This window comes from Anabrus simplex, chromosome 10, assembly GCF_040414725.1.
Source record: "Anabrus simplex isolate iqAnaSimp1 chromosome 10, ASM4041472v1, whole genome shotgun sequence".
Classification (NCBI taxonomy): Eukaryota; Metazoa; Arthropoda; class Insecta; order Orthoptera; family Tettigoniidae; genus Anabrus; species Anabrus simplex.
This window is the reverse complement of record NC_090274.1, coordinates 114,561,108-114,586,023: the sequence shown is the minus strand read 5'-3', so window position 1 is coordinate 114,586,023 and position 24,916 is coordinate 114,561,108. Positions and strand designations below refer to the sequence as shown.

The 24,916-nt window shown below is 41.9% G+C and overlaps 1 protein-coding gene across 7 annotated transcripts in view; it reads right to left on the bottom strand.

Annotated features, from left to right (window-relative positions):
- Nucleotides 1-24,916, bottom strand: part of capt (adenylyl cyclase-associated protein 1) — an 861,909-nt gene that overhangs the window by 270,014 nt on the left and 566,979 nt on the right. The window lies entirely within an intron of this gene.

Below are 24,916 nucleotides of genomic sequence, written 5' to 3'. Positions count from 1 at the left end.
GAAATTCTATACTATCGAAATTTACTTGCGTTGAATAGTGTGGATACGATGATATTCTCTTAGCTACGTCTGATTTCGCAGGATTTAAAGCCGACATCACCGCCCATGCAAAACATGCCTCGTCATTGTTTTGGATGTTAACAACAGCTTCTTTTCGCTGAATCCATGTCGGCAGCTCGATGTACGATGAACCTCGCATGGGATTGTACTTATTGATGTTAACTTCTAGATACAAAATTTCAACTAAAGCCCACCCTGATTCCTTTTCCAGAAATTCCTAGCTCTTAGTTGAAATAATGTTAGAGACATCCCTAAGTACATCACCAAAATCAGTTGACTGACTTATGACAAAATTCTTCGTATTAAATGATTTAATGTCCGTTATTTCGGATTCATCCGTGCTTTTAATGTACAAGTTCAAAATTAACTTTAAATAAATTACGATTGGACAAAGATTTAGCAAGAAGCTGTTGTACATCCGGTTGAACACAATTTAAAAAGTGTTCAGTACTCTGAAACTTTTGACTAACACGAATTCTGTAACTAGAAATCCTACTTTTAAATGCTGTATTAATTTCCTCGATGTTTGTGTTACTAAGACTTCTACACGCATTATTTTTATGCGCATTACTCCGTAAGTGTCCCTGAAAATGTGAAGATGATACATCAGTGTTACAGTGCTCGCAGTGAATAGTTTGAAGTTCATGATTTTCTAGGTTTTTTACTACTAGTACTTTCTACAGCTACATCCGTTTTTTTACGCTTTTCTCCTATTACCTGAGGGTTATAGTTGCAAGTAGATACCTGATGCGCTTCTACTAAGTGAGCCTCGTATCGCTCTACGTTAGCGAAATACACACCACAAACTTTACATAAAGCAGATGTTATGCTAGGGTGTTTTGATATCATATGGCGCATGAAGTTATCTCGCCTTGTAAACGTTACATTGCATTCCTCACAGCAGGGGAACATCTGAAAAGAGAACAACCAATAGAGATTAGGCGAAAGTTGCTATATTTGAAAGAAACCAAATTTCAACATATAGAAGTCAGACATTGCTGAAAGTTTGAAATTATAAGATTAACCTCTTCTACAGCATGCTGATTGAAGAGAATAACTATTTATCATTAGACTAAAGTTGTGATGTTCGGAAGAAACCAAGTTTCAACCTATAGAGGTCGGACGTGGCTGTGAGTTTGAAATTATAAGATTAACCTCTTCAACAGCATGAGGATTGAAGAGAACAACTATTTATCATTAGACTAAAGTTGTTATGTTCGGAAGAAACCAAGTTTCACCGTATAGAGGTCGGACATTGCTGAAAGTTTGAAATTATAAGATTAACCTCTTCTATAGCATGAGGATTGAAGAGAACAACTATTTATCAATAGACTAAAGTTATGATGTTCGGAAGAAACCAAGTTTCAACCTATTGAGGTCAGACATGGCTGTGAGTTTGAAATTATAAGATTAACCTCTTCTACAGCATGCTGATTGAAGAGAATAACTATTCATCATTAGACTAAAGTTACGATGTTCGGAAGAAACCAAGTTTCAACCTATTGAGGTCGGACATGGCTGTGAGTTTGAAATTATAAGATTAACCTCTTCTACAGCATGCTGATTGAAGAGAATAACTATTTATCATTAGACTAAAGTTACGATGTTCGGAAGAAACCAAGTTTCAACCTATAGAGGTTAGACATTGCTGTAAGTTGGAAATTATAAGATTAACCTCTTCTACAGCATGTCTATTAAAGAGAACAACTATTTATCAATAGACTAAAGTTGCGATGTTCGGAAGAAACCAAGTTTCAACGTATAGAGGTCGGACATGGCTGTGAGTTTGAAATTATGAGATTAACCTCTTCTATAGCATGTGGATTAAAGCAAACAACTATTTATCAATAGAGATTAGCTTAAAGTTACAATGTTCGGAAGAAACCAAGTTTCAACCTATAGAGGTCAGACATACCTTAAAATCTTCGCGCTGCAAACTGTTACTCAGATGAATAAAATGCGTGCGTTCAAGCCTGAAACTCGAGCGATAATATTCTGGTCGGACCTAAAAAGAACAAACATATATGAATGTAGTGTAGGGTACGTCAGCTAGCCTAGCTATCTTTACAACTCAAAGTTCGAAACATACCTTAAAAATCCACGTGCTGCAGACTGTTACTCGGATGAATAAAATGCGTGCGTTCAAGCCTGAAACTCGAATGATAATATTCTGGTCGTACCTAAAAAGAACAAACATATATGAACGTAGTGTAGGGTACATCAGCTAGCCTAGCTATCTTTACAACTCAAAGTTCGAAACATACCTTAAAATGTTCGCGCTGCAAACTATTACTCGGATGAATAAAATGCGTACTTTCAAGCCTGTAACTCGAATGATAATATTCTAGTTGTACCTAAAAAGAAAAGAAAATATATGAATATAGATGTTTATTACCTAGCGTAGAAGTTGCTTTTCAAACAGTAACTAACAGTTCAGGCTTACCTTAAGTTGAAGGCTGAAGAATAATATTCACAGCAGACAGTACTTAGACGGGGGATGTGCATGTAATAAACACACACAAAGAACTGTGAGCGCTTCACGCAGACTGCAGCGAGTAAATATGCTGCTTGTTACCAAGCGGATGTGAAAGTCGCTGACAATAGCAGTACAGTTGGACCGAAATGTTTATGCAACAAGAGCTCTCCTGAGTGCCTTACGCTGAGTTCTGTAGGCTGACGTATTTAAGCCGGGATCGAACCTGCTGTTGATGCCGAGGTGTCAGAATTTAAGAGTTCTGCAGCGGATCGAGCCTTAGAAAGTTAGCGCGCGATCCTCGACCTCTGAACTTAAACGGGAGGGTACTAAGCTACCTCCGCGGTATTCCTTACCTGTAGGCATTTAAAGGTATTGAGCTAAGACCGCATCCGGCTAGATCATGTAATTACACGTTATGACGATCGCGCAGGTCCCTCGTCTAGCATTTGCTATTTTACGGCTTCCGACAGTAGGGGTTCGAACCCGCTATCTCCCGAAGTAGCGAGAATGATTGCGGGTACAAGATGTTGATGGTGATTCATCTGTCGGATGGGGGCGATCCTACTGTTACATATTACATTCTCAGGTAGTTTCGAATAACCAGAGGGTGTGCAAAAAGCCAGCATTAAGTAAGGGCTGTTGGTAGGGACGTTAAACCATGTGCAGGCTTCCCCGAAACTGATTGCGGGTACAAGATGTTGATGGTGATTCATCTGTCGGATGGAGGCGATAAGCCTTGTGCAGGCTTCATCGGTAGGAGTAGGCTATGTACCGGCACCGGGTTTTACCCTCTCCCTACTGTTGTATATTACATTCTTAGGCAGTTTCGAATAACCAGAGGGTGTGCAAAAAGCCAGCATTAAGTAAGGGCTGTTAATGGGGACGTTAAACCTTGTGCAGGCTTCCCCGAAACTGATTGCGGGTACAAGATGTCGATGGTGATTCATCTGTCGGATGGAGGCGATAAGCCTTGTGCAGGCTTCATCGGTAGGAGTAGGCTATGTACCGGCACCGGGTTTTACCCTCTCCCTACTGTTGTATATTACATTCTTAGGCAGTTTCGAATAACCAGAGGGTGTGCAAAAAGCCAGCATTAAGTAATGGCTGTTGATGGGGACGTTAAACCTTGTGCAGGCTTCCCCGAAGCTGATTGCGGATACAAGATGTTGATGGTGATTCATCTGTCGGATGGAGGCGTTAAGCCTTGTGCAGGCTCTTTCAGCAGGAGTAGGCTATGTGCCGGCACCGGGTTTTACCCTCTCCCTACTGTAGTATATTACATTCTTAGGCAGTTTCGAATAACCAGAGGGTGTGCAAAAAGCCAGCATTAAGTAAGGGCTGTTGATGGGGACGTTAAACCTTGTGCAGGCTTCTCCGAAACTGATTGCGGGTACAAGATGTTGATGTGATTCATCTGTCGGATGGAGGCGTTAAGCCTTGTGCAAGCTCTTTCAGCAGGAGTAGGCTATGTGCCGGCACCGGGTTTTACCCTCTCCCTACTGTAGTATATTACATTCTTAGGTAGTTTCGAATAACCAGAGGGTGTGCAAAAAGCCAGCATTATGTAAGGGCTGTTGATGGGGACGTTAAAACTTGTGCAGGCTTCTCCGAAACTAATTGCGGGTACAAGATGATGGTGATTCATCTGTCGGATGGAGGCGTTAAGCCTTGTGCAGGCTCTTTCAGCAGGAGTAGGCTATGTGCCGGCACCGGGTTTTACCCTCTCCCTACTGTAGTATATTACATTCTTAGGCAGTTTCGAATAACCAGAGGGTGTGCAAAAAGCCAGCATTAAGTAAGGGCTGTTGATGGGGGTGTTAAACCTTGTACAGACTCCTTCAACAGGAGTAGCCTATGTGCCGGCGCCGTGTAAGCTCTTTCGATAGGAGTAGGCTATGTGCTGGCACTGTGCTTTAACCTCTCCGCACAATCATTATATTTTATGTTAGGAACTTACACCAGCTAAATGCTACACGGCTAAGAAAATGTTCCGTGAGTTACAAGTATCTTATCAGCACGCAGTGTCCTCGTTCAAGGTTAGTACAGCCGGAAGACGAGTGTACAATTTCAGTCAACGCATGCATTCCGCACCTCGCTCTGACTGACTGCGCCGATACAACTTCAAAGACATTGTTCTAAGCAGTGGAACAAAAATGTAACCTGGTGTGAGCACATAGCATGTTCCTAAAGCTTAACACTGTAAATGTTTGGAGCTCCTGTTTTTACAGCTAGATGTGGTTCCTAACGTAACAGGACCGGGATTAAAAATATGTTTTACAGCCGAGTGCCCCTTCCTAACATGAGATTTTAAATCGCAAGAATCTGTTTTACGGCCGGTTGCCTTTCCTGACGCTGAAAGACCAGGATTTAGCCAGTTGCCCTTCCTGATGTAACAAGACTACGATTTATTTTTAGACTGCATTTGGCTAGAAATAGCTACACGAAATTATTATATAGAAAGAGAATTGCCGGCTCCTACAGTTTGGTTTAGTGTGCTTGCCTCTCACCCGGCAGTCTCGGGTTCGATTCTCTTGGGATTAAAAATATGTTTTACAGCCGAGTGCCCCTCCTGACGCAAGAGTTTAAATCGCAGGAATCTGTTTTACAGCCGATTGCCCTTCCTGACGCCGAAAGGCCAGGATTTAGCCAGTTACCCTTCCTGATGCAACAAGACTAGGATTTATTTTTAGACTGCACTTGGCTAGAAATAGCCACACGAAATTATTATATAGAAAGAGAATTGCCGGCTCCTACGGTTTGGTTTAGTGTGCTTACCTCTCACCCGGCAGTCTCGGGTTCGATTCTCTTAGAATGAAGGTGCACCCCAAACACATCATTCAATGTTCTGATCATATGTTGTATCGATTATATTCTTAATCACTTCTTTTGTAATATAATCTTCAAGTATTCGATAAAGCTATACCTTAACAGAGCAGGGAAAAGGAGGTTATAACAATCGCTATCTTACGCAAGCCGTTCAGAACTGTAGTCTTGTTTTCTTTTAGAACAAAGGTATCCCTTGACATGTTCTTTTTAAATCGTCCGCTACTACGATCAAGAGCGCAGCACGGTGCTCTCAGATAGCGGATGTGGAATTTGCCGCCACCACATGTCAAAGAATAAAGATGCCAACACGATGCTCTCTTGGCAGCTTTTCAAATTGTCTGCCACCACATTTCAACTAAAGATGCGGCACTGCGCTCTCTTGATTAAAGATGGCGGATGACAGCTGACGGAATTGCCCGCATGAGGGCAGCACGGTGCTCTGTTCATTAAAGATGGCGGATGACAGCTAACGAAATTACACGCATGATAGCAGCACAGTGCTCTGTTGGTTAAAGATGGCGGATGACAGCTGTCAGAAAAAAGCACGTGGCATTGTTTCCAAACAAGAGCACGTGGAATTTGCCGCCACCATATTTCAAAGGTATCTAGCTAAAGAGTGCAGCATGAGGTTTGTGGTGCAAGATGGCGGATGACAGCTGTCAGAAAAAGCCCGTGAGTTTGTAGAGCACGTGGAATTTGCCGCCACCACAAAGAGGGCAGCACTGTGCTCAAAGATGGCTGCTGTCACGTAGAATTGTCTGCCACCACAGGTACCTAGCTAAAGAGGGCAGCACGATGCTAAAAGATGGCTGCTGTCAAAAAGCATTTTTCAAATTATCCGCCACCACATTTCAAAGGTAAGTAGCTAAAGAGGGCAGCACTGTACTCTCTTGATTAAAGATGGCGGATGACAGCTGTCAGAAAAAAAAGCACGTGAGTTTGTTTTCCAAACAAGAGCACGTGGAATTTGCCACCGCCACAAAGAGGGCAGCACGGTCCTCTCTGGATTAAAGATGACGGATGACAAAAGCACGTGAGTTTGTAAAGCACTTCGACTTTGCCGCCACCACACAGAGTGCAGCATGGCGCTCTCTTGATTAAAGATGGCGGATGACAGCTGTCAAAAAATTCACGTGGCTTTGTTTATCTCACGCTAGTGAGGTTAAGTTGGTATCACTAAGGTTTAGGCCCGTTAAGATGGCAGCACTGCGGATGACAGGTGACGAATTTGCAGCTACTGCGATAAAGAGGGCAGCACGGTGCTCTGTAGTTTAAAGATGGCGGATGACAGCTGTCAAAAAGCACGTGGATTTGTTTACAAATTCAAATCTCGCGCTAGTGAGGTTAAGTTGGTACCACTGAGGTTTAGGTCCGTCAAGATGGCTGCAGTGAGGTTTGCGATGCGTTGTCTGTCAAAAAGCACGTGGCTGTCAAAAAACACGTGGATTTGGTTACAAATTCGAATCTCGCGCTTGTGAGGTTAAGTTGGTACTACTAAGGTTTAGGCCTGTCAAGATGGCAGCAGTGAGGTTAGCGATGCGTTGTTGTCTGTCAAAAACACGTGGATTTGTTTACAAATTCAGATCTCGCGCTTGTGAGGTTAAGTTGGTACTACTGAGGTTTAGGCCCGTGAAGATAGCAGCAGTGAGGTTAGCGATGCGTTGTTGTCGATGACAGCTGTCAAAAAGCACGTGGCTTTGTTTACAAATTCAAATCTCGCGCAAAATTCAAATTTCCCGCCAAAATTCAAATTTCCCGCGGGAGGAGGAGGAGGCCGCCGAATCCGCCTATTATACTACTGAGCTCGGTGGTCGACGTTTCCAGACCGATGAGGAGGTGAAGGCCGCTCTCTCCGAGTGGTTGCAGAACGCTGGAGGAAATTTCTATGCATCCCGCATCTTCCTTATCATAATCACTGTTTATGAAGAAACATTCAATTTCTTTGTCAACAAGAGGTGAATGTATAGTTCAAGACGCCATGATGGCTACACGTTAGCGGGAAAGATGTTCCACTCCAGCGAAGCTGAAATAAAATTAGATCGCTTTCAAAACACGCAAAATGGAATTGTATATTTGCCATACAGAATTCCTTTAAACATTTCCATGGAAATTCAAAGCACGACGCTATATCCTGTTCATGTACGAGATCGGTACAGTAGACATTGCACCAAAACGTATAAGTACAGGTTTGGTGGACGAGGCACGGCGTTCAATAACGTATATATATATATATATATACAGGTTTGGCATTGAATGTGTTAGAGAAAGCTGCTGTTTTGGAGAAATAGTGCTGTAGTCAACCCGGGAAACGTAATAGTACAGCAGACTGACACATGACAGCAATGTCGTCGGACCTCTTACTGGCCGTGATACGGCACATGATCTCAGCGCATTTGATGGGGCTAAACTGTCAGCTCCAAACGTTCATTCCATCCCTGAAGTTGTGCAAGTATTGGGCTTTACACTGGCCACCATGTCAAGAGGGCATCGCGAGTAACGCCACTGCAACCAGGGTGTACAAGGTGTTGATTTCAGGGGGTTGTCATTGACTAGCTCTGATGGTAAGAGTGAATAGATGGGCCACAGTGTAGCAGTGAGGTGTGAGCAACCGTACCATCCAGAACCATGTGCAGTGGGGTACAGAAGCCATTCTACCACTAGCAGAACTCTTGGGGTGACGAAAGAGACCACATTCTCCTACGTACCGACTTGTTAAATTCTATGCAGTCTATTGACGTTAGCTTCCCGCAGCACCCGCTGGTGTAGAGGATTCTTTGAGCCAGGTTGTACGATGCTCGCACCAGAATCACTTTCCCATGGCTCCTAAGCCACGTTAGGATTATGTAAAATGAGCTTGCGGATGAAGCTGCAAAACAAATGGCACTCCTACCATCTGCACCTATGAACATACCTGTTTTTTCAGCTACGTCGAACCATCTTGGTGTCCTGGGAATTCCCAACAAGCTGAGAACAATTAAGAAGACAACTGCTGTGTTGAGTTGTAACGTGCAAATGATAACTACGTCTTTCTTACAACACTTTATTACTACAACAAAAAAACAAAAGGGGCATCTACAAGCGTAAAACTCCACTTAGTTACTAGTCTGTCCGGTATGTGTCATTTGCTTGTACATTCAAACCTCAACATCCTCCCCACCCTGGTCGATTTCGAGAGGAATCGCCCATTTCACCGGTCGGCCGACTCTTGAACCATCTGGCAGACGCAGGATGGCTGTCCTCACTCGGCCGTCTCTCCCCTGAAGGACTTCATCGACTCGGGCTCTTTTCCACATATGGCTAGGCAGGATATCTTCTTGTAAGAGGGCAACATCTCCTACTCGAAGTATTGGATGTTTACCGGTTGGAGACTTGACCTCATGGTAGTTCCGCAGCTGAAGGAGGTATTTCTTTTTCCATCTTCGCCAAAAGTCTTCAACCATTTTCATTTTCGTGCGAAATTCCCTAGTAAGGTCTTTCTTATTTACTGGTTCAGGTTCAACTGGAATGGTCGTGAGTTTCTCGCCATTGAGGAAATGTGAGGGTGTTAACACTTCAGAGTTACTTTAGTCTTGAACAATGGGACGTGAATTCAGGGTGGCTTCAATGCTGATTTGAACTGTACGGAGACCCTCTTCATCGACCTGTGAGTGACCTAGAACCTTTCTAAGGCAGCGCTTAGTGGAGCCAATCATTCTCTCCCACCATCCTCCCCACCAAGCCGCCCGTGGAGCTATAAACTTCTACGTCACATTGTGATGTGCCATATATTCATGAGTCTTCGGACTGCGAGAGGACGTCCGAGAGTTGGAGTTCTCTGTTCGCTGCTTGGAATGTTTGGGCATTGTCGGTGTATATATTGTGTGGGACACCTCGTCGTCCTATGAAGCGTTGAAAACCCATTAAGAATCTGTCGGTAGTTAAGTTCGTTTAGAGTTCCAGGTGTATAGCTCTCACGGTTGCACACGTGAACAGAACGATGTAAACCTTCTTGGTCGTGTTCTCTGACTTGACATAGAGTGGGCCTGCGAAGTCGATTCCGGTCACAGTAAATGGTCGAATAGGACGGACGCGATCTAAAGGCAATGGGGCTTCTACCTCCTCACACCTTTTCTTGTGGGATATACTGCATGGCAGGCATCCGTACAACACCTTTTTGATGATTTGGCGGGCTCGTAGAATCCAAAATTCATTGTGAAGTTCAGTGAGTATTATGCATACGCCCAAGTGATGGAGTCTGATATGGGTCTGCCGAATTAGCAGGTGCGTGAAAGTGTGCGATCCATCCAAAAGCACTGGGTGTTTCTCAGCATTTGTCAAGTCTGCAGATTGTAGGCAGCCACCAAGACGAATAATACCATCTTGTAAGAAGGGAATGAATTGCAAAATCTTGGATGATTTTGGCAACTGATGATTTTTTTTCAAGGCTGCCAGTTCAGCAGTGTAGCATTCCTCTTGAACCTGACGTGTCCAATACACACTTGCATTTTCGATATCTTCGGCAGTTAAATATTTTCCGCTGCCCTTTTGTTTCTTCTTCATACACGTAACAAAACGTAGGACCCATGCGGTAACGTGTAATAACTTCCAGTACGAACTGAAACGTGACATGAGGAGCAATGGTTCTGGAGTTGTGGTTACTAGGACTTGAAACGTCTTCTTTTCTTCTGGTAGGGTCATGTCCGGGACAGTGACGTCACGGGGCCAGGAGTTTGGATGCTGAAAGAGTTTACTTAAGCCAGGAAGGTCCGTGCCACCATGAATCCCTCGAAGCTAGATCTTGGGCTGTAATTCCTCTGGAGAGGCAATCAGCAGGATTGTCGATGCCGGGGCAATGTCTCCACTGACTAGACAACCGGTATGCGTCTGAATCTCTGTCACGCGGTTGCAGACAAAGGTCTTCCAGCGGTTTGGACTGTTGCAGATCCATCCTAATGTAACGGTAGAGTCACTCCATAAGGTAGCACAAGAGGACTCAACTCCAGTCTCTTGGCAAAAGTAGTGAAGAAGACTGGATCCAAGCAAGGCTGCAAGCAATTCCAGTCTGGGAAGTGTGACTTTCTTCACGGGCGATAATCGGTTTTTACTGCAAACCAGCGTGACGGAGAAAGTGTTTTTGGTAGTCATCCGAACGTACAGCGCAGCACCATATGCCCTTTCGGAAGCATCACAAAACACATGCACGGATAAATCGTCGTTAAATTTAGATATACCAATCCATCTTGGAATGCGGATGGAAGACAAATACGGCAGGTTAGATGTCAAAGTTTGCCACCTCTGGCTTAGGACAGTTGGGAGTATTTCATCCCATTGCAGTCCCTTGCACCAAGTGTCTTGGAAGAGGATCTTTCCGGTGATCAGGACAGGGGAAAGCAGCCTTAGAGGGTCGTAAATTCTGGCAGTAACTTGCAGAAGGTGGCGTTTAGTTGCTGGCTGGTCAAGTAGTACGGCGGTCATATCATCTGGAGTTGCGAAGAGGTGGTCAGATTCCGTATTCCAATTAACACCAAGGACTCGTGTTTCCGATTTCACCTCTCGACCTTCTGCTATCCAGATGGCTCTCAGTGGCTCTGAATTCGTAAACCATTTCGACAGCGGAAGTTTGATGTGTTGAAGTAGGCCTGTGAGTTCATAATAGACGACGACGGCCAAGTTATCATTATCGACACTCCCTGCGAAGTCGTCCATAAAGGTACAACCATCCAGGAGTGCTGCTGCAGTGGGATATTTCTTCTGATGCAATGTAACCAGTTCTCGTAGAGTAGCGGACAGAAGGAATGGGCTGCAGGCAAGTCCAAACGGTAATCGAGTGAAGCGATACGTTATGACGTCTCTGGTGATCTGGTATGTGCCGTCAGTGGTAGTTTGGACTCGGTACCACAGAAATCTTATGAGATCTCTGTCATTTTCATCTAGGGATAGCTGTAGAAAGGCTTGACTTCCATTGCAGACAATGGCACTTGGACGCATTCGAAAATGGAGCAACGTCGCTAGAATTTCAGGCAGCAGATTTGGTCCCATCTCTAGGGCATCATTTAATGCTGGTTGGCCTCGTTCATGAGAAGAGGCATCGAACACGATCCTCCATTTTATGCCCTCTCTCTTTTGCTTCTTCACAGCGTGATGTGGTAGGTAGAAGACGTTTCTAGTAGTCTCATACGTTGGAGCTATTTCCATTTGTCCCTTCTCTATGTAGTCCAACATATGCGTGTGGTACGTAGTTTGGAAGTCCGCATCTTGATCCATTCGTTTCTCAAGGCTCTGAAATCTTTTCTCAGCTGTTGACCGGTTATCAGACAAGATGATGTCCTTTTTTCTTGGAAGTGATACAACTCTTCTTCCGTGTAGGATCCGCTGTCTCATGAAATTTGTGAAGGATAGCGGCAGCCTTGAGGGCTTGAACTCTTCGGTGGCATTCCACGTATGTCATATTTAGTTCTTCAGGGGTCTCCGAGAAAGCGGGCTTTAAATTCTCCAGGAAGTCCAGGTGGGCCTGGATTATTCTGTTCTTGTCTCCGTAGCGTGCTATCAGTATTGTCTTCGTTTGTTCGCAGGTATCTGCGCGCACTGCAATGCCATGTACGAGTCGCTTTGGCTCCCCTTCGAGATACCCTCGCAGGAACATGTGCTTGTTTATGTCGGATATTGATGGGTTCTTGTCGACCGAGGACTGGAACTGCTCCCAGAACGTAGACCAAGTCTCTATGTCGCCGGAGAACGGTTCGAGCCTGATCGTTGGTAATTTTACTCCTTGAATATTCGTGGGATGAACGTCCGGACAGGGTGTAGAAGACACACTAATTTGTTCTTTCTTATTTCCGAGAAGGCTATTAGCCTTCTGAATAGCGCGCTTTGAGGTATCTATTTATTCTTCACAAGTGCATGCGTCTGCTTCATAATCTTCATCTTGTAACAGGTCATGTATAGAGTCATCTAAGGCTATTAACTGTTGCAATGTATCTTGAAGACGATCATGGATGTGTTGTATCTCACTGAGGTCTGTAGAGTCATTACAGCCTTTTAAAAATGTGATGAAGCGTGTAGCATTATTACGCTGAGTTGTTCTCTTCCGTTTAAGCTTCTTAAGCTGCTGTTCATTGTCAGTCATTGTGAATGGAAAGTGCTGGTCAAGTAGAAGTGAGGTAATTTATTGCTCTTCCAGATAAGTATGCGACTAGGGGGTGGGGTGGGTCAGTTCTGATGTGATGTAGTATGTCGAAGTTGTAAAGATAGCGCAGTATGCAGTGTTCTTACTCTAGTAGATGCTGACAGATGGCAGCACTAGTCACGTACTTAATCGTGGAGACACCTAGAAGGCGGCAGATGGCGTTTCTATAGCTATTCAAAATGGCTACTTGTGCACAATGAGAAAATCATGCGTGCATGCTCACAGTAATTTCGACTCAATCCATGCAGTAGTTGCGAATTCCTTTACTAGCATGCTCTGTTAAGCAAACGATTCTTAATATATTTCACAGAATGAATAAATATTGTACTTATCAAGTGTGTATCAGTTATTACTGGCTGGCGTCTCGTGTTAAGTCCCGTGTCTTATTTAATGTAATCTGCACTTTGCTTCACTTTCCACTTCGTATCTTCGTCTAAGAATGTTCAAAGAATGTCGCGTGATGCAGTGATACGTAATTTGAACCATGAGCGAGTTTTCGGCACCAATATGTTGAGTTGTAACGTGCAAATGATAGCTACGTCTTTCTTACAACACTTTATTACTACAACATAAAAAACAAAAGGGGCATCTACAAGCGCAAAACTCCACTTAGTTACTAGTCTGTCCGGTATGTGTCATTTGCTTGTACATTCAAACCTCAACATGCTGTTTGGCAGTTCTTTTTCTGGCCTTCACGGAGAGAGGCTGTAGTTTTATGAAGGCTGAGGATAGGTCATCGATGATCTATGCACTCTTATGTACTAAAGAGGAAGAACCCCCAGTGTGTTCTTGTAGTGCCGACTTCACCGTGGCCCACATCCTCACAGAGTGAGCCGATCTCTCTGGCCTAAGAGGAATCTCAGGCTGCAGAAGACACTGGAACTCACACTAGCCGATGACAACAATGCCGCTGATCTCGTCATTTTCTTTATGTGTGAGAGTGGATTAACCAAGGAGTTCTAAATTTCAAGTTCTCAATATCCTGTTTGGCTTAATAAAAATCATTTATTATTATTTTTAAAAATTCTTTTCAAATTCCTCTGTTTAATAAATAGTATATTTTAATTTTGGTTTCTACCTAAATTGTTCAGTAAGGATGGTTGCCAAGTTGTACTTCCTCTTAAAACAACCATCACCACCATCTCAGTGCACGTCTTATCATAAGACATGGGCAAAGGAACATCTCCATTGAACACACAAAGCATGGTAAAGGATCACCTGGGCAGATGAGTCGAGATACCAGTTGGCACACGCCGATGGCAGGGTACGAGTACGTAGCAACAGTTGGGCCCACGAGAGTTGGAGTCTGACGTTTAGCACAACCGGCGAGAAGAAGTTGAGTAACGCTGCTCGAAAATGATCTGTTGCTATGACGATAACAGCGATGCCACATTTAAGGAAGCTCTCGCCACGTGGGTTGGCTTGGTCTCCGTCGCTTTCGTGATATTATTCAGAGTAGTACTGTGTTAGTTGTTCCTGATTTATGTAATAATTTAAGTGTTTGTTTCCTGAATATTATTTTCGTTGTTAGTTTACTTTTTGTCAGTTAATCAGTGGCTAGTTGTACAGTTCTATTCTCTATGTAACATGTGCATTTGTTGAGGTTATTGTCGGTTTGGTGAATACGAAATCTCATATTTATGGGCAATGACATGTTCTGTCTTAAATGCCAGAATTATTAGCACGAGCTTAGGAACAGGTCAAAGTTTATTGAATTGCATTAGGCCAACATAGTTGATTAAATATTCTGCCTGTATGAAAGGATGATATGCCACAGATTGAGGTAACTATGACAACGCAGCGTACTTCGTTTTCGCCGCTAAAATGTCAGACTTCAACTCACGTCGGCCCAACTATAAGCACATGAGGCAATGGATCCCTCTTGCCAGCAGGTTGCAGTTCCGACTGGTGGTGAATTCTGGCTCCTGTTACATCTGCCAACTTCTATCACTGGCAAACGATATAATAACCTGCTATAAGATCATATCCACCCATTTGTTCGCCTTCAGCACCCTGCTGCAGACCTACACCTACAGCAATACATTGTACTCGGTCATATGGTCGGTTACTTTGATCAACACTCCATGGGCTCGAGGATGCTTGCCCAGCCCCCAAGGTGATCTGAACTCAATCCTACGGAGCACATCTAGGATGTTGTCAAGAGGGAAGTGAATGCCCTGGAAACTGTTCTGATAAATATCTGTGCATCATGAGATGCTGTGCAGTTCTTGTCTAGCCCATACCACCTCACCTCATCAGGGCGATGCTACCAGTCAGGTATCTGGTCAGTGGATATTAATTTCGTGAAGAAGGGTGTACTGGAGAGAGTACAAGTTAATGCAGGGCTTGTTCACTACACCCGGACATGGTTTAAGATGATGATAAATGAGTATGATATATAAAATGGCACCAATTACTGTAGTATATGGTCATGCCCTTAACACTTTGCGGTCCAATTAATTTCCTGCCTGCATCTTACACAAGTCCAATTTAACATTAGACAAATATGGGAAGGAAATACCGACATAAGTAAAATGCTGAATTTTTATATTAAAAAAATACAAACTTCATATTTCTTTACTATCTATCATGTTAATAAAATTACCACACACCGAGCTCGATAGCTGCAGTCGCTTAAGTGCGGTCAGTATCCAGTAATCGGGAGATCGTGGGTTCGAGCCCCACTGTCGGCAGCCCTGAAGATGGTTTTCCGTGGTTTCCCATTTTCACACCAGGCAAATGCCGGGGCTGTACCTTAATTAAGGCCACGGCCGCATCCTTCCACTTCCTAGGCAGTTCCCATCCCATCGTCGCCATAAGACCTCTGTGTCGGTGCGACGTAAAGCAAAAAAAAAATAATAATAATAAAAGCAAAATTACCACAAATATTTTATGAAGGTGTGGTACTTCCGGAGGCATTCGTTTGGGTGCAGTCATGGGTTTTCTGGCCAGGTCTCACCATCAAATGATGTCTCATTTCTGCCTCCTTTCACTTTCCTGTCAGAAAGTACGGCAAAGTCCTTAGTTTTTTATGATATGTAGCTTCCTATTCAGACAAAGTACTTCATCACAGCTGCTCCATTGGCCACACTTATGGCTGTTTTGTTTTGTAACGCCCACCATAAGTCCCATGATAATTTGATCCCTGAAAGATTTCTGACGTACTTCAGGCTTATTCCCTACCTTTTGCTGCATATAATATATCTGAAAACTGTTCACTAAGATACCGGCTTCTTTCCTGTGTTAGGAGGCATGTAATCCATAGCACTGTTATGAGAATACTTTGAAAAATCGCAGTTGCCTTCTTCATTCTTCACGCCCCCTGCATCACCATCGTCGCTAGTCTTCCACATCAATTTCCTACTTCTCACTCAAAAAATTGTTTTCAAATTTGCTGATACTAATTTCTCTTTCAGAATCAGTCAACAAACCAATATCAATATCGCCACTCTCAAAGAACTGTCTGTAAATATCATCAGGTTCCATGCTGCGACTGATGGATGTCATCTCGATAATAAATATAAATACAACAGTGATGAACTATATCCACAGAATAAACAACTCAGTTAAAACAAATTAACAGTAAATGGGAGCATGGAACAGAGAAATATTAAGGTAAAATACTGTTTAAAGCTCAATGCCATTTTCACTCCAACATACTGTACCGGTTACGACCTGTACATAAGTGTTTTTTGAGCATAAGTTACGTTTATTTACCACGCGTAATGTTCCGAGCGCGTCTGGTTTGTTTTCCAGCAGCGAGGACCAGCTAGCGATGTGTGTGACGACTGTGAGCTGTGACGTAGCCACAGGGGCTAGCTAGGCCGCCCGCTCATCTCAACACGTGTTACCAGCCTTGACTGGTATTTTCTGGATTCCACGTCACTTGTTCTAGTGAGTTCGATGGAGAAAATTTGGAAATTTCTATAATAATTGTGCTAGCGAGTCGAGCGATATGTCGATATGTCATCTTGTTTGGGATCACCTAAACGTCCCAATGCTCGAGTTTCAAGCAAATCCATCGGGGGATTCGGAAGATATTCAATCAAACCGTATTATGACGTAGACATCCCGGATTGAATAAAAAGGGGACCCACTGTAGCCTATTCACACAGTCTCAGCTGAGTAGTCAGCGAGGACACTCTTGCTGCTACTATCATCGTGGAACTCTGTCATTATACAAGTGTGGGAAGACGATTCTTCCAAGTTTTATAAATTGGACTCATAAGACTTCGAGTGTGGTAGAAATTTTTCTAAGTCTTCGTAATTGAACATGGAATATTTACAAGTGTTCATTGAAGGGACTTGTATTATTTACGTGTCATCGAAGTTGGAATTTTTCTAAGTGTTAACTAAATGGACTTGTGTTATTTCCATGGGTTCGAGACCCGAATTCTTCTAAGTGTTCACTGAACATTATTTACGTGTCTTCGAAGTTGGAATTTTTCTAAGTGTTCACTGAACGGACTTGTATTATTTACGCGTAAACGAGATTGGAACTTTTCTAAGTGTTCGTAAAATGGACTTGTGTTTTTTACGTGGAATAATTGCAACTGTTGAGGAACTCATTCGTCTAATAGACAGTGATTGATTAACATTGCCAGTGATGAACTTTAACTTTCCAACGGCTTTGAACAAAGTTAGGATTTCACTTGCATTTACTCAAAGACTTGTATATTTGCCAGTGTTGGTTTAAAGGACTTATAAATTTCGTCAGCGAATTTATTTATGCGAATGGACTTGTGTTTTCGTCAGTGGTCACTCAAAGACTTTATGAATTTCACCAGTGATTAACTTTAAATATATTCAGACTTCCAAGTGAATGGACTTGTGTTTTTTCGTTCGAGTTTAGGCAAAGACTTCCACCTTCGCCAGTAATGAACTTTGAGTTTAACTATAATTTCACAAGAAGGGACTTGTATTTTTCGTTGCCAAACGTTATTTAGAGACGAAGATTTTCCTAGTGATGAACTCTAAAATTATTAATACCACTCATATCATTTTAGGGGTGTTGGAAGTCTTGATGTACAATTATCAAGATCTCTGCTTATAAGTTGATCATCCAAGGTGTTCATGGACTCAGTGCTACTAGTGACCTTGGGAACATCAATCCTCTCAGTCTCATTGGGCTGAGGTAGTACGTGACTATCTACAACATCGCCTGGATCATCGGGGTTCAACCCGGGCCTCAGAGTTCGAGACATCTCTACTCGCTGTCAATCCAGACAGTCCAGCTGCCTCTGTCTGGAGTATCTGGAGTCCCTGGAATCCCTGGAGTCTTCTGGAACGTGCTTCAACCAGCTTGGCTTGGCGAGCTGGAGAACCCAGGCCATACTTTTGGAATACGAGGAAGACAGTCCATTTCTACTTAGAGGTGATGTGCAAACTCATGACTTATTTGAATAAACTCTTATACAATCAGAGTCAAAGTTTTCTGTAGATAGGACCCTACCTCCTGTACTGAGCCCTAGCTACAATTAATCCAGTTTTTTGCCCTGAGATCTCTATTTCATGCCCCTATCAAATTTAATCTGAGAGTCGGGCTCTTTTACTGGTACAATACAAAACATACATAACCTTAAAGTTGTGTCGGACTAGGTCCGACATAGGACTGGACCGGAAAATTAATTAATTAAATTAATGATGTTGGACTGAATCTGACATTGGACTCCAAAGGGCCTTAAAAACCCATATAAATTAAAAGTATGTATACAGTAATTGTGTGTGCACATTCATGCATCTGAGTGAAAGCAAGTATCCCATTTATTGATAAGCTATGTATTAATGGTATCATACATAGCAATGTCATACATGCTTACACATCTTCATTAAGCCTTTCAGTGTGCAGTCTTGCAAGTCTCTGTGACTTTACTAACAGCTGCCACCTAGCTTTGTGGGCTCGTTTAGTTACATACCTCTCATCTTTGAATCATTAGAAGCTGAAATCTAAATGTCATCGTCTTGGTCTCCTTCAACTTCTCCTACCCTCAATGTCCCAGTCTATTATTCTCCATTCACTTCACATGACCCATGACCCCACCACGGGAGCCAGTTTATGCGTACAGCTTCATCGATTGAGTTCATTCCTTAGCCTTTACCTCCTCACTCTGAGTACCCTCCTGCTGGCTGGCAAACAAATATTTAATTTTACACATTCTTGAAACATGAGGATATTCATAAACTGTGGATAGCCGAAGAGATAATACTTGGAATTCTACCACCTGCACAATATGTTCATCTTATTCCAAACAAGAGGATTTTAAAAGAAAGTCACCTTCTACGACAGCCAATTTTTGTGTGGTTTAGTGTAAGTTTTGCCCTAAACTTTCTCTCGAATGTGGAAGAAAAACAATTGCTGGACTTGAACCAGTATTGATACAAATAACTATTTTCACCTACCTTCCTCTTAAAACAGTAATCATCACCACCTTATGTTCATGAGTGCCACCTTCCTGAAGGGTGAAGAAACTGTCACTTGTAGAATACAGCACAGGCTCCATTACTTCCACTTACCTATAGCAGGCTCCAACACAGGTGTAAGGAGCCGGGCCAGGCACGTCATTAGTAAGTTCTTGGAGTTCTATCTTTAACCAACATTCTTCTCTCTTACAAGGGTCTGATGACCTTAATGTTAAATCCAAACACCAAACTAAGATACTTACCTTTTTCTACCAGGCATAATCTTAACAGAGTACATTACATCAAGAAGAGGGAACACATTAAACCACCACCACCACCACCACCACCACCACCACATTAGGACTTAGCTATCCAGTATTATTTAATTCCCAGTACACACTGCTACCAAAGAGAGGTAATTAGCCACTCAAATTTCTTTCATATGTATTAAATCTTTATTTTATTAAGGAATTTTAAGAGTTTAAAAAGAAAAAGTTGGCAAACACTTGTAAAACACACTAGCAAGCACATGCACTGGCTAGGATCCTTAGCAAGGAGTCTGGGACATGCGACTGCTAATTTTAGTATGAAAAGGCATATGACAGCATCCCCAGAATAAACGTTTGGGAAAGCCTGACACACAGGGGCATTGCCAAAGAAGTAATAACAGTGATAAAAGTAATATTGTAACTGTTACAGCTGTGTGAGGACAACAGTGCGTAAAATTGACAATGGGCTAAAACAAGGGAATGTGTTGTCACCATTACTGTTCATAATGGTGATGGATGACATCATAAAGGGAGCAAGGGAAGATTATAGCGGGGATAGAATGAATGTGATGATGTTTGCAGGAGATGATGTGATCCGGGGAGAAGATGAGGCATTTCAACAACAGCTGAAAAAACTGAATAGAAGGATGGGGATTGACGATCAACATGGAGAAGAGCAAGACAGTGGTGATGGGTAGAGGAAGGGAAGAAGGAAAAGGAGCTATCAAAATTGGAGACAAAGAACAGGAAATAGTAGAACACATCAAATACTTGGGAAGTGAACTGACAGAAAATGGAAGGCTGGATATGGAAATTAGTAGGATACAACTGGGGAGTGCCTTCTACCACCAGGCACGGAGATTATTATGGAATACAGATGTTCCAATGAAGGCTAATGAAGTCATGTACAACGGATAATGAGATATACAGCAGAAAACTGGCCAGTGACTCAGAGAGATGAGAGTAGAATACAGCCAGGAGTATGGTACAGAAGACAATGAGGGATAGAGTGAGAAAAGAAGACATATGAAAAGAGCTAAAGGTGCAAAAACTAAATGACAAACGGGAACAGAACAGATTAAGATGTTTTGGGCATGTCAGGCAGGTGAAAGAAGAAAGATTGCCGAGACAAGCACTGGAAAGATAGACGATAGGGAAGAAGGATGACAAAGACCAAGATTATGTTGGATGGACTGTGTGAAGAACAGTGGATAGACAGGACGAAGTGGATTGGAACCGTTTCTGCCCCCACGCAGTGTCAGCTAGAAAAGGGGAAATGTGGATAATGATGATGACTTTGGAGGTTCACTTACCTACTAATCTCTAGTTGCCTTCAGATTTTCAACCATTTTTCTTGTATCCCGATGCGTAAGTTGTAGGACACAACTCCTTAAACAATTTTGGCTCTGCCTGAGCCTTGGGATTACATTTCCTTGTACCTCAGTTACAAGACACGGTTGTGTATCAACTAAGGTGGACTAATTGTACATTTTTTTCATACAGAATATTGTACACTGCTATTTATTTCACAATCACTGTTAAATTACTGAAAACAATAATGAACACGAGTAGAAGCTTTGCTGTCATGTGCTACATCACCAAGTACAAAGGTACACATGGTGAGATTTACCCAAAAGTGTGTTAACGTTTGACGAGGCAATACTTCACCGAAAAATTGGAGGTAGAGAGATAATAATTGACACACATGATTGGCATGACATGAGGTTTTATTGACACCAAAATAGAGTTGAGAAAAATCTATAAATTAACCACCTAATCAATACACAATATAATCTAAAAATATTATTAATCTAACAAAAGTAGACATGTTTCGGTTCATGAAGCCATTGTCAGCACATAAACACTTAACCTCTCAGCGCGGGGCGACTTTCACTACCTGGCTACCCTGTGCTGCAGGAGGAGTATAGCACCAAGCACGCTATGAGTGCAGGCATTTAGTTAATTGGGCATAAATGACAAGCAGTTCAATGAATTTTACCAAAATGTTCAGTTTGTTATTAGAGCATAAACACACAAACAGCATAATTTACTGGAATTACCGAAGGTCAGTGAAGTGGAGGAATCTTCTGATGCTTTCAAATTGAACAGGACATATAGCTAAACCAAATATAGGAGTAGCTAGTACCCGTTTCTGTTTAGGTAAAGAAGATCTCAATACAGGTTTCTGTACAATGCTCATTAACATACACCATTCAAAAACGACATACATTTCCTCCATATACACATTCATTTACCCTGATTGAAATGAAAATAACATACCGTGTGACCACACATGATATTGAGCATAAATATCTGCCTATTCTAGTATCAACTTTACGAACTCGACAGTAGAAAAACAGAAAATATTCCACACAGGATATAAGCCATTCTTAGCAGCATTCTGAGACCCATAATCTGCCATAAACATTTCCCTTTGCCCTCTGTATTTATCCTTGTCTTCTCATACAAACCCACCAGTCCTTGTTTAACAAAACTAAACTTTTTGTATCATCATTTGGTAAAACATCGTTAACTTTCGAATTCGCGAACACAAGAAAATGTTTAGCTGCCATGATGTCAACAACAGAACACGTTGGTTTTTCAGACATGATATATGTAATCGATAAAAACTCAATAGATATATGCATCAAATGAAAGATCAATACTTCGTCTATAGATATATCTTAATACATCTGTAATGGTTCAAGAACTATTCGCTAGATAGAAGCAAAAAAGCAGAAGCTGCTTCGCACGTGCAATGTACGTCACTCCGTGACAGAGAGCGTTGGGGAATCTGCATGCAGTGTACGGCACTCCACGTTGAGTGGTTAAATAAGATTAATGGCACATAAAACACATTTGAAAGGAAATTATGAATGTAGTATTGACTGAGACAATTCAAAACAGAATACAGTATATAAATGTGTTTTATCTGCTATTAATGTCACTTAGGTGTTTATGTGCTGATGCTGGCTCCAAGAGCCAAAAAATGTCTACTTTTGTTAGATAAATAATATTTTTAGATTATATTGTGTCTTGATTATGTGAATAAAAAACATATATTTTCCCTCCAATTATATAGTCAATACGGACGATATGAGCATGATTATTTGTAACCAAAATAAAGTACATAAAATGACCAACAGATAACTATAACGAGTGCACTAACACGCCAACAGATGGTGCTGGACAGCAACATGTCAGCTACAAATGGCGTGACATGTGGTTTTACTGACATCAACGAGTGCAAAAATAGGCCAACAGATGGTGGTGGACACCAACAAGTCAGATGCGCCTGCAATTGTGGTATATCAACGTTACCAGAAAAGGCATTGTTAGTGAAGCTTTATTTTGGTGTCAATAAAATCCCATGTCATGCCAATCATGTGTGTCAATTATTACATCTCTACCCCCAATATCCCGTGAAGTATTGCCTCGCCAAATGTTAATGGACTTTTGGGTCAGCCTGTACTTTATACCCTGCACATAGCACTGAGGGGTATCAAACAGAACATTTTGAGAATGATACTCATGATTCCTCAGGAGGACAAGAGTCAGCTATAAGTTGACTTTGTAGCTCCTAGAATTTGTGATGTGTGTGCTGGTAAGTTTCATGAATTAGAGATAAAATCTGAAATAAACGTAAAAATACTTCACCATATTTTGAACTTCAAAGGAAACAGGGCAGTGTTTCCACCTCTTATGAATAACCAATAGTTTTTTTTTAGTTTTTATGTACGTTTTAGACAATTTTTTGAAAAGCTGTGCCTTAGTGCATTTTTATTGTTTTCACCTAAGCAATGACATTTGTAGCTGCTGATGTTAGTATAAAAACAAAACATGTTCTACTGACTGAAGAAATTGCTTAAGGCAATAAATATATAGTTTTGATAATGTGGAATAATTATTTAAGTTTTCTTTATCAATTACTTTAGGCATTGGTACAAATCATGAAGTTGATTGCTTGTAATGAACATAAGTTAAGCAGAAATGATCTGTGGTGGGCTTCAAGGTCTGAGAACGTCAACTTTTACATCTACTCAGTGTGTAAGGGGGACAACATTAAGAGGAGTTATTTCTTGAAAGAATTTCAGACCATCCATCCATCCATCACAGCCTGTAAAGTAACACTGACCATCCATACCCGCCATCATAGTCTGTATGACTGCTAGGGTTACAGTTCTATCATGCGAACTTCTGTAATGCAAATTTTCAGATGACCACCAGCCAAAAGACTTATTTATATCAAAATGCACAGTTAAGCAGTGCTGCTCAGAAACAACTGTACATCTGTTTTAAAAACTTAATTCTAGAAGAAGGTATTATTTTAAGAGCATACATTCTTATAGAGTTCTCTAGGTGTTCCAAAACTGGACGTGAATTAGAGGTAAATATCACTTTACACTAATTTATTTACCTACAAGAAGTTGTAGTGTAATGTGTAACAGCTTCCTTCAACACGATACTTACTCTTTGCTTTCGATACTTACTCTACCAGAGGCATGTTTATAATGAGATAGTGATGTGATCCTGGTAAATTAGAGGAAAGAGCTCCATTCTCTCAGTTTTTGTGGTGATTGTCATAAATCAATATCTTTATTCACCAGCAAAATACTGTATATTTAAATTCATTTTACAAGTATTTTAATTTTCTTTGGCAATGATCATCCATTGAACTGTTTGTAAAAGGAGCTGCAATACTCTACCACAAGGTAAAGTCTTCCAAATGGGGAAATTGCACAGGAGGGATATTTACTTTTTCTAGTTTTATGTACAGGTTACCAGCATTACAGTTTTTTATGGCAATTCTACTCGATGACGTAATCAGTCTTCACGGGCAGCTAAAATCAACCTACCTCTTCACCCCCAGGCTTCCACGAGCTCAGAGGATGCCCTCATGGTCCGACTTGCATACTGGTTATCGGTGTATAATAGGCATCCCAAAACTGGAAAATTTGTAGCCTTCCTCTAAATTCATGTTGTTTGGACACTTCTTTATTTCTATGGCTTGTCAGATTTTTCTTTTGAAAATTCCAAGACTTAGCTTTAGAATTTTACTGGTTTTTAAAAGAAATTTTGTGGTTTGTTTCAGAGGAATGATTAGCTACAACTGGTTCTTGGTGTGACGGATATATTCTTCAAGTCTGGTAGAAATGAGTCAGTTTGTTTTGCCTACGTAACGGATACCATAGCTACATTCAATATGGTCATTTCCAAGTGTCTGTAATTCTATGGTATTTTTAACCCCCTGTGAGTGGGGGTGGTAGATTAACACCCATGGTAGCCCCTGCCTGTCGTAGTAGGCAACTGTAAGGGGCCTCTGAACTTGGCAGTGTGGCGACCATGGAGCCCTTGGCTGAGTCCTGCAATCGGTTCTTCTTACTTGTGCCAGGCTTCTCACCTTCATCTATCCTATCTGACCTCCCTTGGTCAGCTCTTGTTCTTTTCCTGAGGGTTAGGATTATTTCATTTTCACACCTTCCTGACCCTCGCCTTCCTTACACCGATAACTTCATTTTTTGAAGTGTTGGACCGCTTACATTTTTTTTTCACTCTGATTGGTCTTAATAGAAGATGGTTGCCTGGATGTACTTCCTCTTAAAACAATAATCACCACCACCACCTCTATAGTGTCTTTTGAGTGGCTGGAGTTAACTCTCTCCCTGTGTGGTTTATAAAGGGTCTTTATGTTTTGTATGTGTCCAATATATTCCCAGTCTT